The sequence below is a fragment of the Leptodactylus fuscus genome, chromosome 6, assembly GCF_031893055.1.
Source record: "Leptodactylus fuscus isolate aLepFus1 chromosome 6, aLepFus1.hap2, whole genome shotgun sequence".
In the NCBI taxonomy this organism is placed as follows: Eukaryota; Metazoa; Chordata; class Amphibia; order Anura; family Leptodactylidae; genus Leptodactylus; species Leptodactylus fuscus.
The window spans coordinates 8,717,944-8,737,497 of record NC_134270.1 but is presented as its reverse complement, the minus strand read 5'-3'; the positions used below and the strand labels follow the sequence as shown (position 1 = coordinate 8,737,497).

Below are 19,554 nucleotides of genomic sequence, written 5' to 3'. Positions count from 1 at the left end.
ATGAAATGTGACAAAAATTTCCCACTGGTTAGTGGCAGGTCACAACTGTATCATTTACTTTGCTAGCGCCTCAGAATAAGTAGATATTCACCAATGAGAAAAATCTTTCTATCAAATTCTAGGTGTTAAGACTATCCAATTTAAGAATCCAAATCGGTTATCTCTCTATACTATAAGTCTGTCTGTTCTTTATGCGCGACCAAACAACTGGACCGATCTTCACCAAATTTGGCACACAGATACTTCAGGTGTCCGGGAAGGTTTAAGGCCAAGTCTCAACTCACTCGGACGTATTGTTGCTGAGATACAGCATTCCTAAAATATATACGCGTATCTGCACACAGTACCACATGCTGGAGGATTAGATATGTATCTCTGCACACAGTACCACACGCTGGAGGATTAGATACGTATCTCTGCACACAGTACCACACACGCTGGAGGATTAGATACGCACATCTACATATAGTTACATACGCCGCAGGATTAGATACACGTGTCTGCACACAGTTACACACGCCAGAGGATTAGATATGCGCATCTGCGCACAGTTACACACGCCGGAGGATTACATACACACCTCTGCACAAAGTACCACACGCCAGAGGATTAGATACGCGGCTCTGCACAGAGTACCACACAGACTTTTACTCCAGGTTTCCATAGCTATTTTTCCCAGCTATTTTTCTTCACTGCTGTATGTCAGCTTTAAAGGGGTAGGGCGCTATGGATGACACTGTTACATTCACACAGCTTTGCTCAAGGTATCAAAATCAGATACACATGACGTTTATGGACACTACACAAACAAAAAATGAAATATACCCTGGGCAAAGCTGGGTCCTCCTGCTAATACTGTGTGTGGGTGTGTATATACATATATGTATATATATATTTCTGTCTTTATCTGTTCTTTATGTGCGACCAAACTACTGGCCCAAACCTCACCAAATTTAGCACACAGGTACATCAGGTGTCCGGGAAGGTTTTAGACCCAATCTCATCCTGCAAGTCTTTCACTCATATTCCAACTGCCATACACACGGTCACTTGTTCCTTACCAGCCAACAGAAGCTCGCAGGTGCTTAGTCTCCACATACACACAGCTTTACTCCAGGTTTCCATAACAATCTATGCCATTATTTTCACTGCTGTAGGTCAACTTTAAAGGAATAGGGCACTGTGGATGACACTGTTACACAAGGTCACATACACACAGATTTACTCCAGGATTACATAACAACCAATCACTGGTTTTTCACTAATATCCAAACTGAGATGCACATGATCACATGACTCTTATGGACACACACACAAACAACATACAAAATACACCTGTGTAAAACTGGGTAATTGTTATGGGGCCACTACACAAACGAAAAATGAAATATACCTGTGCGAAGCCAGGTCCTTCGGCTAGTATCTTATAATATTGGAAAAAAAGCTCCTAAGTTCTAATACACCAAAACTCAAACACATTTTTATAGACCGCTTTTTGACTTTTTTCAGTTTAATAGTCTTTTTTGACCTGAACTCTAAAAACCTGATTCCCTTAAATCGCTGTACCACAGAGATTATAAAAACAAGTCACGGGCATATACACGGGGTTACGGCTACATCACAAAAACATTCTCAGAGAAGGCAGAGAGCGAGTGTGACGACAGTGTAGGTCATGCTATGAAGCTGATAGGAAAACGTGAGAGACACAGGTTGTACACAATAAGCAGTGAGTGCATGGCAGTGCCTCGGAGGCACACAAGGAGAAATACCTTAACCAAATTATGGAGGAACCGTAGAAGTTATGAGGATATCTGAAGATCAGACACGCTTTGATATCTTCAAACAAGTGTGGTCAGCCTCCAGGGGTGATACGCATAGCACGATGAGAATACAGACTACACCTCAGCAAATTTCACTGAGGACAGCATGAGGCCGCACATGTCAACAATGCTAACACCTTGACGCATGCAGGGTCTTGGTCTACAGAGAAGCTTAAGTAACATTCCTACAATTCTGCTCAGTGGCAAAGAACAAGATAAACCCAGCTAAAACAAAAACTTTAATATTCTTTAGATAGTCTACAAAGTTTCTAGGACTCATTCAACCATGCATAGGGATATACTTGGAATTCAGCACTCATAGTTGTGCCCTGATATCCCAAATTGGGTTTTGAGGATTCTTAAAGGGATTCTATCATTAAAATCAATTTTTTTTCTCGATCAAACGTAGGAATAGCCTTAAGAAAGGCTTTTCTTAAGAAAGCTATTCTTCTCCTACCTTTAGATGTCTTCTCTGCGTTGCTGTTCGGTAGAAATCCCGGTTTTCGTCTGTATGCAAATGAGTTTTCTCACAGCACTGGGGGCTGTCCCCAGTGCTCAAACAGCATTGGGGGCGTCCCCAATGCTGCGAGAGAACTCTGCAGTGCTGCTTCCATCTTCTTCAGGAACGGCCTCTCCACAAGTGGCCATTTTCTTGTGGCCTGTGGGCATGCGCAGTTGACTCGGCCCGAGAAGTTTGAACCCAGCTCCGGAAGAAGACGTGCACAGAGGCCATTCCTGAAGAAGATGGCGCTGAAGAGTTCTCTCGCAGCATTGGGATGCCCCCAGTGCTGTTTGAGTGCTGGGGACCGCCCCCAATGCTGCGAGAGAACTCACTTGCATACCGACAAAAACCGGGATTTCTACCGAACGGCGACGCGGAGAAGACATCTAAAGGTAGGAGAAGAATAGCCGCTCTTAAGGCTATTCCTACGTTTGAGCGAGAAAAAAATGTGATTTTAATGATAGAATCCCTTTAATGTCTGGACAGAATTGGTGCCTGAATCTATAGGTGCACATACGTGTTTGCTACAAGGTTAATGGTTGAAACACCATAGAAGGAACAATCTCGAATGAACGATCATTCACCGACCAAGTTCAACACATGTTAGTCTACACTCCCTATTACATTTGCCCAAACTGGTCAAACATTTTCAGGGATACCAGAATGTCAAATGGGGAACATCCCAAAACTAGATATTCAAGGAACATCCAAGAGACTGGAGCCATTTCAATGGTCTTTGGGCCTACCAAACTGGGGTATTTTTGTAAGTCCCACAGGAGTCATGGAGTGCATCTCTCCAACACCAGGTCACTGTAACTACGCATGTGGATTCCCATTTTTTATGTATGGCGATAGGTCTCTCCCATCAGTTTTGTTTTTCTTTTTTGACCTACCTGTGTCTAGGTGATAACTTTTAATCCATCTACTACTGCTACTGTTTACACATTACGGAGAAGAAAGGACAAAAGGCTTTTGGCCATACACAAATATTGACCTAATAAGAGCACCATGGAGGGCATCCTAGAAGACGTAAGCAGACAAGAAGCTTCCCATATACCTTAATGCACATACATATAATAAAGGTTCAAACTATGTCAACAAATGTCACAGCGCCACCCGCTACCAGCCTCCCCCGGGTCTTCATTAGGATTCTAAGCAGGAGGAGGAAAACACTTGCAGCAATGCCGAAGCTATCGCAAATGTATAATTTATAAGGAGAGCAAGAAAACTAGAGCGCACAGCAGATATGAAGTACTGGCAGCACTCACAAACAGCGGGTTCATTATAAAAACACCAGTAATGGGTGCATGCACTTGGAGGGAAGGGGCAGAATAAATGGACATTACTATGGCATGTGGGCATGAATCATATAGTCCATGGTAGATTTCTAGATTCAATTTACAGAGTAGAAATTTACTGCAGGGAGACTGAATATGTATTAAAGGTCTACGAGGGGAAAAGCATTCGGTGAATATGATAGCGCCTATCGAAAAATGTGCAAAATCAGGACTGGGGTTGAGCCAATCTTGAAGTTTCAGGATCGTTCTTAAAATCTGATTTTCGATAATTTTCCAGCCAATCCCGAATGCGAAATTTGCTTGATTGCCGATCGGGATCCGATCTTTCCCGATCTCTCAATCCTACTAATGATATATACATGAATAGGGTTGAGCTGATCTTGAGATAACCTCCGACCTCGATCCCACCGGAAAAGATGGGGATCGGAACTCCAATCGCAAAATTTGCTCGATCGACGATCGGAATCCGATCTCTTCTGATCCCGATCGCTCAACCCTAATCAGGACACATATAGTTCAATGGTTCCTCTCCCGTTCTGCAGCACACGGATCAATGACGCCATCTTTACATAGGTGAGTATCAGACCTACTAAATAGTCATGTGCGCGAATCGAAATATCACTTTCATTTAACCAAACAAAGATGGTCCACACATTGGTTGGCCATAAAAGATGTAAAAAATGTAACTACTTCGAAAAAAGTGCGACGATGTTGGCCAATAAATGATCCAAGTATTCATCCTCCAAGGAACTCATCTTCCATTGCGTTACAAAATCATCTTCTTGAGTCTTCTCTTGATGTCTACATGATGACTTTGGCTGCGAGTCCATGGTGATCATTACATCATCCTGCGACTCCATCGTTACTGTAAGTGAACGACGTTGCGACTGCAAATTCTAGTTGCAAAAATATCCAACACTGCTCAATGTTTTTGTGACTAGAATTTGCAGCTGTAGAACTGTTGCAATGTGACAATTTCATTAATGAGGGGGTCATAGGGTCAAGGCCAAAGACGTTCTGTAGCCCTAGCCTTAGCCCTGGTGATCCAAAGGTGCAGCCCAGTACTGGGCCTAGCTCACCTCTCCTGGCAATCAGGGCCGAGGAGTCAGAGTCCTGGAGTCCGCAGCTGTCTTGGGTGGAGTCGGAAAAAGTTACTGGCTCCAAGATCAAATGATTTAAGTGGTTCTCCAAAAACTAACAAAGTGAGATACTGGTGACCTATCCACAGGAAAGGGTCCAACACCTGGAACCCATGCCGATAAGACATTTCATCCAGCCAAAGCTGTATACCACCAGGTATACGGCCAAAACCGGCTCTGCTCATATGCAAGTGATCGGGAGCAGAGCCGCAATCCCTGGTGCCACGGACAGGAAGCTTGTAGGCCGTACACACTGCGGCGGTGGAGCCGAGAACTGCAAACTCCGCAGCCTTGCTATCAACTGTCCGAATCATAAGAAGCTACTACTGCCTTTAAATGTGCTAAAAACTTCTGAAATGTGCTGTGAAGACGACTGTCCAACCGGCTGGAGAATCCCGAGCTGCACCACTTCTCTGGAATGCTCTACCCCGGACAATAAGATTAACTCCCAACTTCTACAGTTTCAAACGCAAACTAAAGACGCATCTTTTCAGACTAGCCTATCACAATTCCTAATGCACAAAATTGTCTGAACACTGTATAAGCAATGCTGCCCCTGCTACCTCTTGTGTCACCCCCTCTACCTCATAGATTGTAAGCTCTTTTGAGCAGGGCCCTCAGTCCCATTGTGTGAAATGACGTTCTTTGTTATGTATGTCTGTATCTGAACCCTATAAATTGTACAGTGCTGCGGAATATGTTGGCGCTATATAAATAAAATGTATTATTATTATAAGTGATGTTCAATATGGTGGCTGGTGGCTCCAAGGACGATCAAGCACTCCCTTATCCCTATTGGTCAGTATTCCGCATGATTTGGGGCATGAAAACCTACTGAAATAGTTCTGCTCACATATTAAGGAAGTGTTCCAGTTTTCATCCTATAAATGTAGATATGACCGTGATATTCGTGAAGGAGGACACTCTGCTCCACCACGTGCAGTCACGGATCTCCAGCATCCTCACTGTGAAGACGACGAATTACATCTTAAGCAACCTGCCGGGGCGGCCGCGCTATGCAGTCGTTCCTCTCCTCCTCATTAGCTGCAAAATCTAATTCTTGCCTCGAAAAAAATCGATATCCACTCAAACTGAGCAGGCACTTAGAGGTGCACACTATATGCTAGATCTTGTAGTACTTGCGGGCTTCACCTACTACGTCATGGTCGGCTATAACCATACAATACAGGTCTTGCTCCCATCCATCATGTTTAGACTCTTACGATTAAGACGAGTAGAAAAATTTTCTAAGACTGGTTGATATCTTCAAGCCTTGGAGGTGTCAAGCGTATTCATTATCGGAACATAATGGTAAGGCCAATTTTAGCAAATCCATTTTTGAGAGGTTCTTGTGGTCCCATAGTCACGATAGCAACCGCTGTAACTTACTGAGCATGCTCCACAGCCAGGCCTCTTCAAGATATGACCCTGTGGCCCCTTCCTATAGCCACACTTGTGCTAAAGGCAGTTGAAGGCAACTTTGGCCACGACCCTTATGCTGTCCTGCAACTCCTTTGCCCAAGGTAGAGTTGCATTGCAACCCCAAAGGATTCTGTGACTGCAACTTCTAGTTACTGATTGACACTGCTGAATATTTTTGCAACTAGAAGTTGAATTCGCAGCAGCCACAGGGTCAAGATGTGACTCCAATCCAGTCTTGCGGCCAAATTCTCTATGTAGCCTTAAGACGCGGTCTCAAAAGAAACCGCCTTACCGTATACAGCCCCTATAAGAGTCAGTCAATTACACATCTTCAGTTTCCCATTGGTACAATTCCTACGTGAGGGCTTTAGTTACCAAAATAAGTTCTGTCCACTGCAAGGGACACAGTATCGAAGACATTGCAATGTGTCGCTCGCGAGTCTTGGCATGGTGTATCAAGGAAGAAGACGCAAGAACGTGACTTATTTCCTTTCTTTCTGGGGAGACCTGCCGGGAGACTTCCCGATTCTCTGCAAGAGTTCCTCTTTAAAAATGAAAAGCGATTATGTCAGACCTACTCCAGCAAGTCCCACAAATACAATTCTTTTCTGAAGTCCTGACACAAGGCGTGTGCACGTGCAGCTACAGCAGCTGCAATGCAGAGGAAAAGATCTATAATATATAAACATTGTGCCGTCTGCCTGCCCCGCACTTGCAGTCTGCGTATAGGACTACATGTACAGTTTATGAGTTACACGATAATGGACCTCTCTCTACACCAGAAGCTTAGGTCACTTGTCATATCGTAACGTACCAGGGTTACTACATGTAGCTCTTACATTTATATAAGAAAATGGGAACACAACTGTGATAGCCAAGTGCTGTACTTTGGATATCTCCGGTGCCTCTACAGTCCCAACAAAGGTAAAACCACTCTGTTCTCTGGATCAATGGGGCCTCTGCGGTTAAATTTCCCCACTGTATCCCCTGCACCATCTGTACGACTTGCCCGACTTGTGCTCCTTTTACTTCTATGGAGCTTCCGGGACCGAACCTCGATCACACGTAGGAATAGCCTTAAGAAAGGCTATTCTTCTCCTACCTTTAGATGTCTTCTCCATGCCGCCGTTTGGTAGAAATCCCGGTTTTCGTCTGTATGCAAATGAGTTCTCTCGCAGCACTGGGGGCGTCCCCAATGCTGCTAGAGAAATCTCCAGCACCGCCTCTATCTTCTTCAGGAACGGCCTCTCCCTGCGTCTTCTTCTGTCCTGGTTTTCAATCTTCTAGGCATGCGCAGTTGGCTCTTGCCATTGGGCCTCGAGCAGAGCGGACTACGCATGTCTGGCAGCCGCAAGAAAATAGCCGCTTACACCAGTTTACTGTGTAAGCGGCCACAAGAAAATGGGCAATTACACAGCAAATTAGCCATTTTCTTGTGGCTGCCGGGCATGCTCAGTCAGCTTTGCTCGAAACCCAATGGCAGAGCTGACTGCGCATGCCTAGAAGACTGAAACCCAGAAGAAGACGCAGGGAGAGGGTGTTCCAGGTGAAGATGGAGGTCGTGCTGGAGATTTCTCTCGCAGCATTGGGGACGCCCCCAGTGCTGTTTGAGCGCTGGGAACCACCCCCAGTGCTGAGAGAGAACTCATTTGCATACAGACGAAAACCGGGATTATTACTGAACGGCGGTGCCGAGAAGACTTCTAAAGGTAGGAGAAGAATAGACTTTCTTAAGGCTATTCCTCTGTGTGATCGAGAAACAATAGAAACCCTTTAAGAAGAGCTTCTATGTCTTCTACCAAACCAATTAGCAGGATTTGCTGCCATCTTTCCTCAGCAGCTATGAATTTCAATATCCATACAGCCGTTGCCTTAAAACATAGCTTGCCGGGTATCCTCAATAACCCTATGGCCCATTTGCTTTGTGATAAATAGGAGCAACGCGTCATTGTCCAGGAAAACTTGTTTCCCCTGAAAGAAATACGGAACGTGCAAACCATTGCAGTAAACCTCTGCCTTCTATGACACGGCTGTCAAGGAACCAGGACTTGTAAATCAGTTTCGCGCCTCTGGTTCAATATATCAATTTGGTGCCTGAGGCAGCTGGTCTATGCCTCGCATGCCTGTGGACTAGGGACATTAAGGTGGAAGCAGAACAGACGCCCCATTAATCGAAAGTTGTTTACACGGGCGTAATTTACTGTAGAAACTGCAAATTGAGTTAGCACCATTAAACACCAGAGCAGATAGGCCGGCCATGATAGAACGGCTGCCAGACCATTAAACACATTGATAGAAACCACATATCATATACTACATATGCAAGCAAGTATATGAGCGGAGATGGGGATTTATTGGGTGCATCTAACTAGCAGGGGGCTTCTCCAATACTCCGATGTCTGGAACGGACCTGCTGAGCAATGGCATCAATTCGACGAGGTATCCCAGATGAGCATCGGGAGCAACAACACCATTGTGGAGCACGGTATATGGAGATCTTTTCCAATAATGACCTCAGTGAATTAGGAGATCAATTCTCTAAGGTACCCCACAAGACGGAGCAGCTGAAAACGACATCCTGATCCAGCTATGCAACATATATAGTATTCTACCCCGGACCTAATTCACACAACCAGCTCTACGACTGCAGTTATTGTAATGACCATCACACAGCAGTTGTTAAAAGTCATACACCACATTAGTGGGGCTAAAAATCCTACTAATATTATAAATCCTACTAATATTAGAAATGTGAAAGTTTGGGTGTTTTGATGTTTGTTCCTCAATCACGTAAAAATGGCTGAATTGATATGCCTGAAATTTGGCACATACATAGATTGGAACCTGGATTAAAACATAGGCTACTTTTTATCCGGGTACATCACATGGCCGCACAACCGCTATGTATGAATTTAGGTTCAGACTAGACTAAAGGACCGGTGATGACATCATCACAGGTCCTTGAGTCGGCTACGATAGGATCATGCCATTGTGTGGGCGGATTGAACAGGACAGTGTGGAAGGTGCTGAGAATGGTGTCTAACGGAAGGTGAGTAGAAAAGAGAACATGCAGGCTGTGTGTGGGCAAGCGGGGTATATGGGGGGGGCTACTTTTTATCCCAGTACATGACATGGCTTCACAACCGCTATGAACGAATTTACGTTCATACTAGACTAAAGGACCCTTGATGATGTCATCACAGGTCCTCAAGCCGTCTACAATGAGATCATGCTATTGTATGGGCGGAGCTATATCAGATTCAACAGGACAGCGTGCAAGCTGCTGAGACTGCCATCTAATGGAAGGTGACGAAATGTAGCAGAGCCGAAACGCCCGAGCAGGAGGATCATGGACAGCAGCACTTGGCTAAACATACTCAGATCATCAACAACAACATGCAGACAAAGTCGTGGGCAGAGGCTGGTGAAGTAATAAACTTTGTGTTTGGGATTTCTTAAATGCGAGTTGCGCAGAGCATGTAGGGGATGGGGCCCTCGGCCGCTCAAGATTTATCATTTAAAAAATAAACCGGAATAAACGATACCTGAAATTTATTCTTCAAGTCAATGGGGGGAGAAATATTATTCCTGGTGTGCTAGGTGTCGACGTACGAGGCATGGAAAGGTTGCACATTTTAGAGCAACTTAGATTTTGTGCAAAAATTTGCAACTTTTTTTCTCTAATGCTGCCCTCGTCTCCAAGCCTGAAAGTTTGTGATCAATTGCACCAATTTACTGCCATAAATGACTCCTAAAATGAGGAACGCACCCCTTCCGACAGCGCAGTAAAAAAACGCCACTATTCATGAATATCTTTGATTCTGAGAAGTCTATTCATGCGGCCCTTATACTCTATGGCCCCCTATTAAATTCAATGGGTTTGGTTTAACCCTATAGAGACACAGCTCAAAAGTGACTTGAGGACCAGGCCTCTTTTTTCAAAACTGACATGTGTCACTTTAAATGGCAATAACTTTGAGACGCTTTAACTTACACAAGTGATTCTGAGATTGTTTTTTCGTAACACATTGTACTTCATGTCAGTAGTAAATTTTTGTCAATATGTTTTGTCTTTCATTATGAAAAAATAGGAAATTTGGTGAAAATTTTGAAAAAAATGCAGTTTTCAAACTTTGAAATTGCAAGCCTTTCAAATAGAAATCCATACTACCCAAATTTTTTCATAAATATAATTAACCATGTCTCTGATTTATGTAGCAATCAAATTTTAATCACCCTTTCATTTTTTTCAGATATTATAAGGCTTACAAGTCAAGCAGTAATTTTCCAAATTTTCAAGAAAATTTCCAAAACACATTTTTCAAGGGACCAGTTCAGTTCTGAAGGGTACTTGAAAGGCCTCTCTAATAAAACCCCCCGAAAATCACTCCATTCTAAAAACTGCACTCTTGTAAGAATCCAAAACAGCAGTTAGAAAGTTTCTTAACCCTTTCAGCATTTCACAACAATTACAACAAAATGGAGGTCAAATTTACATTTTTCAATTTCTGTCACTAATATATTCATTTAGCCCTAGAATTTACACATTTACTAAGGGTTAAAGGAGAAACTGCACCCCACATTTTGTTACACAATTTCTCCCGAATATGATAATACCCCATATGTGCTGGTACCCTAATGTACGGGCACACGATCGCTCTCAGAACGGATGGAGCGCTAATTGGATTTTGTAGGCCAGATTTTGCTACAATACTTTTCAGGCGCCATGTCCCGTTTGCAAAGCCCCCAAGGTGCCAAAACAGTGGAAACCCCCAAAATGTCACCCCATTTTGGAAACTAGACCCCTCAAGGAATTTATCAAGGGGTTTAGTGAGCCCTTGGACCCTACAGGTGTTTCACAGATTTTTTTACCATTGAGATGTGAAAATGAAAAATTACTTTTTTTTATAATAAAATGTCACTGTAGCCCCAAATTTTTCATCTTCACAAGGGGTTAAAGAAAAAATTGCACCCCACATTTTGTTACAAAATTTCTCCCGAACACGACAATACCCAATATGTGCTGGTACCCTAATGTACGGGCACACGGTCGCTCTCAGAGCGGATGGAGCGCTAATTGGATTTCGTAGGCCAGATTTTGGAACAATACTTTTCAGGCACCATGTCCCGTTTGCAGAGCTCCCAAGGTGCCAAAACAGTGGAAACCCCCAAATGTGACCCCATTTTGGAAACTATACCCCTCAAAGAATTTACTAAGGGGTATAGTGAGCACTTTGACCCTACAGGAGTGTAACAGAATTGGCCCAACAAAAGGAAAAGTGACATTTTTTGCTATAAAATGTTGCTTTAACCCCAAATTTTGCATTTCCACAAGGGGTTAAAAGAGAAAATGTACCCCAAAAATTGTCAAGCATTTTCTCCCAACTACAGAAATGCCCCTTATGTGGATGTAAAGTGATGTATGGGCACACTGTAAGGTCCAGAGCTGAAGGATCGCTATTGGGATTTTAGAGAGCAAATTTAGCTGAAATCTGTTTCAGGCACCATGTTGCATTTGGAGAGCCCCTGAAGTGCTAGAACAGTGGAACCCCCCTCCCCAAATGACCCCATTTTGAAAACTAGACCCCTCAAGGAATTTATCAAGGGGTTTAGTGAGCACTTGGACCCTACAGGTGTTTCACAGATTTTTTTTTACCATTGAGATGTGAAAATGAAAAATTACTTTTTTCCAATAAATCGTCCATTTAGCGCCATATTTTTAATTTTTACAAGTAGTTAGAGAATTAAAAGCCCCCCAGTTTGTCACACAATTTCTCCTGAACATGGCAATACCCCATATGTGGCCATAATCTGCTGTATGGGAACATGGCGGGGGTCAGAATGGAAAGATGGCTATTTGGCTTTTGAGGGCAGTTTTCTGGTGCCATGTCGCATTTGCAGAGCCCCTAAAGTACCAATACAATGGAAACCCCTCAAAAGTGACCCCATTTTAGAAACTACACCTGTCAAGGAATGAATAAAGGGGTATTATCATTTTGAGCCTAAAAATGCTTCCCAAAAATTAATGTACAAAATGAAAATTTTAATTTTTAAAGAAATCTGCCATTTCGGTGCCCAATACGTTGCACCCACTTCGTGTTGTCAGAGACCTGCACTCCTAAAACTATTAAGTGGGCCATCCTAAGGGGCAAAAAATTATATATGTAGGTATAAACTGCTGCTTGGGCACATAGCAGGGCTCAGAAGGGAAGGAGCACTGCGCTTTTTAGCTTTTGGGGTACAGATTTAGAGGGACTTTCTGGGTGCCATGATGTTTTTGCAGAGCCCTGGAGGTGCCAGTGAACTGGAATTCCCCAAGAAGTGACCCCATTCTGTAAGGGCAATTTTAGGGTCTCTGCAAAAGTGTCATGGCATCCAAAAAAAAACAAACAAACCGTCTAAGTCTGTGCTACAAAAACCCAATAACCCTTCTTCCCTTCTGTGTCTGGCTGTGCCCTAATATCAATTTATACCCACATATGACATTACGTGCATTATCCGGGGTACACCAGTATCATACATGTGTCATATATGTGGCATAAAATGCAGTTTGGGCACACAGCAGGGCGCAGAAGGGAAGGAGCGCGATGCGGCTTTTGGAGCGCAGATTCAGATGTTTGGTATCTGGACGCCATGTCATGTTTGTAGAGCCTGTAGGGTACCAGAAAAGTGGATTCCCCAAAGGTGTGACCCCATTTTGAAAACTGCACCCCTCAAAGAATTTATCAGGGGGTGTAGTGAGTATTAGTATCCCAGACGTGACTGCACAGCGGATGGCGAAGAGGGAATATATAAGCTGTGCGGAGGACATTGCAAACACCGAATTTCCTACTAGGTCCCAGTAGCTCCTATAATTGGGGGAGTCACTCTGGGGGTCACTTTGGGGTCACTTCTGGTATATTTTCCCTCGTAAGCTCTAAATCTGGGGTGTCCCCTGATATTCGCTCGCACAGCTTATATATTCCCTTCCTGACGCCGCCAGTTGTATTCTAATGATTTGGCGATTTTTCCGGGTTTTTATTCTTGCATTACTAGATGCTATATTTTCTTTACTTTTCTGGTGACGCAGCCATATAAGGGCTTGTTGTTTGCGGGATGAGATGTATTTTGTAATGACACCATTTTTGGGTGCCTACAACTTACTGAATACATTTTATTAACTCTTTTTTTGCTGGATTTAAATAAAAAAAAAATCAATTCCGGTATTGCGTTTTACCTTGTAAATTTTTCGCCATGCAGCGTACAGTATAAGTAACATATTATCTTTATTCTGTGGGTCGGTACGGTTACGGCGATACCTCATTTATATTATTTTTTTATGCGTAACTAATTCTGCAGAACAAAAACACATTTGGAGACATAAATCAATGTTTTTTGCATCGCCATCTTCTGAGAGGCGTAACATTTTTATTTTTTAGTTGACAGTGTTGGTTGGGGGCTTATTTTTTGCGGGACAATGTGTGCTTTTTATTGGTACTGTTGTGAGGTGCATTTGACTTTTTGATCACTTTTTATAGCACATTCTGTAAGGTGAGATGGCGAAAAATCACTACTTCCGGCGGGTTTTTTCCGTTTTTTTTTTTCCGTCATTCACCGTGTACATTAAATATTGTTTCAGTTTTATTGTACAGATTGTTACGGACACGGCGATACCAAATATGTATTGTTTTTATTAATTTTTTTTTTTTATAATTCATTTTCTATAGAAAAAAAGGGTTTTTGGGGCTTGATAACTTTATTAATTGTTTCAAAACACTTTTTTTTTTTTTCCACTTTTTTTTTTTTTTTTTTACTTTTTCATGTGTTTTTCATGAGTGAAGCTTGCATCACTGATCCTGTTTACAGAGTGAGTCACAGGCTTCAGTAAGAGCCTGCACGTTATCACTCTGTAAACAGGAAGTGAAGCTCGGCTCGTGCAGACTGACGGGACATCTTATCTTCAGGAGATCCCGCACAGGATAAGAAAGGTAAGTGGGACTCAGGACTGCCAGGGGTGACTAATCAGACCCCTGGCTACATGGTAGGGATACCAGCACCCCCCGATCTCGCAGCGGGGGGGTGCCGGGGATCCCTACAAGATCGGGCAACCCGTTGTTTGCCGTGATCATGTTTGATCACGGCAATCAACGGGTTAAAACCCAAAATCAGCACTCATGTCTGATGGAGGAGGATGGAGCAGGATGTTAGGTGTCAGATACAACTAACACCTGCTCCAAGAACACCCGCACTGCGCTGCGGGGATTGTTTACATCCATGTGGTACTATTACCACATCGGTCGTGAAGCACTAGACATCCATGTGGTAATAGTACCACATGGGTCGGGAAGGGGTTAAAAACAGCCAACAAAAGGGTTTTAAAAAGGTTCACTAAAAACAGATATAAAATAAATTGGCTGGTATGGTACGGATGCAAAATGGATGCCAAACCGACGGACACATTGTTCAATTTTCGATGGCTATTGACAGTCACGCCACTGCTTCTTCTCAAAAATGGAATTAAAATCTAAAGAACATGGCGGCACCTGAAGCAAAGGAATCCTCTTCTTGATACTGCATTACTACCTAAACCTGAATATATATACGCAGTCCAGTCCCATTAATGTGACCACCTGTCAAAATCCAGAATAACCACCTTTGGCAGAGCGGACCGCTACGAGATGTGCAGGAAGGGAGGGGATGTTGTGATGATGGTCGCTGGGATGTTGAGCCATGTCGACTCCAGTGCCGTGGCCAGCTGCGCTAGGTTATGCGGTTGAGCATCCATGGCGAGAACAACCCAATCTGGATGGTCCCACAGATTCTCGATTGGGTTCAAGTCTGGGGAATTTGCTGGCCAAGGGAGTACGGAAACTCATCCTGGTGCTCCTCCAACCACGCACGTACACTGCGAGCTTTATGACACACCGCATTGTCCTGCTGGTAGATGCCATCATCCTGAGGAAAGACATTTCACATGTAGGGGTGAACATGGTCCGCAAGGATAGATGCATACTTGTGTTGATCCATCGTGCCTTCCACAATGATAAGTGCACCCAGATGGCTGATGACACGTGCATTCATCCATTGGTTATTTAAAGTGGACGTCAAAAGTAGGCGAAGGTCACATTAATATGACTGGACTGTGTAGTTGCCAAAGGAGATGGCACGACCTGTCAGGTCACCTGTTTGGCTTAAGAAGAAGTTGTAGTGAGTGAACTTAAGGCGAGGTTCACACGTACGTGTGTCTTTCCATTCTTCTGGTCCTCCAATGGATAAATATGGAAAAAACAGATACTATCGGATCCGTTCTACGATGAAAACGAACGTCAGGTGCACAATTGTAATGGGGTCTGTTGAGTGTCCGTCGCTGTGGATGAAAAAGTTGGCCTTACGTGACATTTCTGTCCAGACACCACAATGGAGTCTCCAATACAGATGTGAACCCAGCCTTAGCGAAAGACAGCGTGCACATAGACTTGATGGTCAATAACTTGGCAGAATTTCCCGCCTGAACTCCTAAGAATAGAGTTAATTTATCTGCTGAAACCGAAGGACTACCACCACCGGCAAGAAATACATCGATTAACACGCTTATAAGATTTGGCGTAGCCGTCAGGACCTTGTCTTCCATAGAATTCACTAACGTAATCTGGCCTCCAACCAATCCCACGTGGTCACCTTAGTGGACTGTACCAGTGGAGAATACCGATTCATTCGCTGTTAAATTTTCATTACCTATTTCCCCATTTCGTAAAGCCTTCTGCTTCGCCTATTCCCAAATCCTTTACGCTTTAATACCCCAAGAGCGTAACCTCATTACATTTTATTTCAGTTTAAGACTACAGCAGAACATTTTCTAATGCATACCTCTGCAGAATGGGATGCCAATTGGAGATCTGCCTTAAAATTGGTTTTCGGAGAATATAATATTTCCGTCATCATTGAAAAAAATACTACGCGGGATCTTCACTGTAAATGGGTCTGCTGAAGAGGAGCACTCCATAGACGTAATGCAAAATATAGGAGGAAATGATGTAGAAAGACGTGGATAATAGGCGCTGCGTCTGGAACAGAGAGCCATTCTCCATGGGTATTCTCTCCCAGGTGCCCATGGCATGGCCAAACTGGTTCCAATAATCCAAAACCTTCTCTTATCCCAAGTTTCTATGGTTCCCAGCAATGCTGAGCAAGTGGTGGGTTCGCTGCACTCGTGTTGTTGCCATAGACAAAGCACATAATGGTCAAGGCTGCCAAGCCGCGTCCGCAGGCAGCACTTTCGTTGCAGCGAGTCCATTTACTTTGTGATCAATTTGTTATACACGATGTTCACAGACATCAAAAAGTAAAATATGAGGTTACCTCTGCAAAGGCAGAGTCAGGAGTATAAAAGGCACAAATGCTTATGAATTCGATTGAGCGTCGCCCTGGCAGACCGATGGTGGGAGGTCTTTTTGACTGAGAAGGTCCCTGTAGGAAGTTATTAGCAGGGCAACAGGCAATAACCCCCCCAAAAAAAGCTGCCGGTGGATGGGTCGCTCTTCTTTCCGGTTTGGTTTTAATCCCAACCTATGCAACAAGGTTTCTGGAAAATCAGCCTTTGATCTATAGGGACCCACCTTCCAAAAAGGTAGAGCTAGAGCAAACAATGGCGCGTAAGTCTTTACCAATTTACCACTAGCACAGGATTTAGATGTAGCAACAGGGAAATCTCAGGTCTGTATACCTAGAAGGCAACAGTCAACAGAACCAAGTAGACGACAACAGAATTTGGTGCTAATACAGAAGGCAGAGAAAGTAGTCAGATGAACAGTCATCAGGTTAGGCAGAGTTCATACACACCATTGGACAGGCTGGGGGTCAGGGCCCGCAGCATTTAGGACAATGGTAGGCAGTAGGTCAGGAGGGATGACAAACAGAAGAAGAAAACACCTTTGTAGACATATGGTGCCTAAGGGACCTTTCTGTTCAAGGGCTCCTATCATTGGATACACCTTTTTTATCCCTAACACGTAGGAATAGCCATAAGAAAGGCTATTCTCCTACCTTTAGATGTCTTCTCCGCGCCGCCGTGCGGTAGAAATCCCGGTTTTCTTCGGTATGCAAATGAGTTCTCTCGCAGCACTGGGGGCGTCTCCAATGCTGCAAAAGAAATCTCCAGCGACGCCTCCATCTTTTTCTGGAACGGCCTCTCCCTGTGTCTTCTTCCATCTTGGGATTCAATCTTCTAGGCCTCGGGGAGAGCCGACTGCGCATGCCTGGGCCACAAGACGGTGTAAACGGCCATTTTCTTGTGGCCCGGGCATGTACAGTCGGCTCTGCCCGAGGCCTAGAAGATTGAAATCCAGGATGGAAGAAGACACAGGGAGAGGGCGTTTCAGAAGAAGATGAAGGCGTCGCTGGAGAGCTGTCTCGCAGCATTGGGGACGCCCCCCGTGCTGCTTGAGCACTGGGGACCTCCCCCAGTGCTGTGAGGACTCATTTGCATACAGACGAAAACCGGGGTTTCTACCGAACAGTGGCGCGGAGACAACACCTAAAGCTAGAAGAATAGCTTTTCTTAAGGCTATTCCTACATGTGATCGAGAAAAAATGCGATTTTAATGGTAGAATCCCTTTAATAAGATTGCTAGGCCTAGTACACACTAGAGGGAAAGGGAAACCGTGGGCACCAGCCCTGTAATAGACCAAGCATCAGCACATGCATATGGGAACTGGAACAGTGGACAAGGGGCAGCGGCAGGGAGGAACATGCTGGGCAGAGAAGAGTGAACAGGTGGGCACAGGACTCAGACGCCAGCACTGGACATAATCATGAAGCATCCAACTTCAAAGAATAGTTTCTATTCTGAACAAGTAAATCTTCTTTGGATGGTCAATCTCCACCTATATCTTGGTGCTTCCTGACTTTTTCCTTGCTCGGCAGCATATACGGCACCAATACTCACCCATGAAGCTCATATCTGTAAGGCCATCAGTTCCATACTTTAGACAACCATCAGGCAAGATGACCCACATATCTTCTGTAATGAAAATAAACGAAGACGGAGATGAACATTGCGGGAGGTGTTAGTCATCCTTGTATAGGCGATGGAGACAAGCGATGTGTCATTTAATTACCATAGAGATGTATTACAGGTAACGGTGACAAGACGTGTCACCGCCGCCGCTAATAAATCGTGATAATTGATAATTGACAGTTTTCTCTCCGCTCTAAAAATTAGATGGATATCTGAAGGTTTTACCACTGACGCTCAATGACATGTATATAGGTAATTGGGAGTTTTTTGCAAGGAGACTTAATTGGTCCTACCATGACCTACACATCAAACCTTTTCTAATGAAAAGACAAAAAAGAAAAAGAATGGCCCCCAAGATTTTCTACGGACATTGGGTCAGAACGTTCTCAAGCAGATGAGTTCAGTTGGTGGGAAGAAGGGAGGGCCTATATTGTCAAAAGGAAAATTCGACAACTCTCTGAAGACTGGTGAGGACCTCAGAATCACATCCAGGAGAGAGAGTCTTCCGCACGTCTCTTCAATAAAATGGAGGCCTTGTGCCAAGATCCATACCTCCACTTAACTAAAAAAGGAGATCCAGAAGGATTGGTTCAGAGGGAAGAAAGGGACAGCCCCTTACCCCAGGGGGGACTTGGACAAGATTTTCAACATATGGTGAAGATCTCAGAATGACCCTTACACATCATACCCATCAGATCCACTCTTCCATACGTCTTTTTGACGGAAAGGAGGATTGGGAAATTAGTTCAGAAGGTTCAGCACCTCCGGACGGGTCAAATCCCAGAAGCTGGGTAGCCAAAGAGCCTTAGGGCTAGTTCACACGGGGCACGGGACCGCGTATTTTGGACCTGATTTTGATTTTGGACCTGATGTTGATCTGCTTCCGACAGTCGCGGCTTCCCGCTCCGAAGTAGGCCCAAATGAATGAGCCTAGTCCTGAGGGTACTATCGCGAGGCGGACGCCGGGGCTGAATCAGCCGCAAAATACACCTGAAGAAAGGGCAGCTTGCTTCTTTTTTCCGTGAGCTGGAACATACCACTCACGGAAATAAGGAATCTAGCGGTCTACATAGACCTCTATTGTGAGGGGGCGGATTCTGAGGTGGATTCGGCGTCAGATTCCGCCCCCTCATGCTCCGTGAACGAGCGCTTAAAACTTGCTACTGGTGTCATGGAGTGCTCCAAGTAGGCCAATAATTCCAGAGACCTTTCACCATTCCCGATTCTAGTCCTTTGTCTCCAAGAAGCACGTGAAGAGCGAGAGGACAATCCGTCCACCTGCCAGGAACGAATGCAATATAGTTATGAGACCCCCCCACTCATGTCAATGAAGCTTACATAGTGGTTTAACCTCTTCCTGCCCAGTAGGGAATTTCA

General features: G+C 44.3%; 1 protein-coding gene across 4 annotated transcripts in view; it reads right to left on the bottom strand.

The window, feature by feature from the left end:
- RPTOR (regulatory associated protein of MTOR complex 1) overlaps positions 1 to 19,554 on the bottom strand; it is a 207,657-nt gene that overhangs the window by 154,224 nt on the left and 33,879 nt on the right. The window lies entirely within an intron of this gene.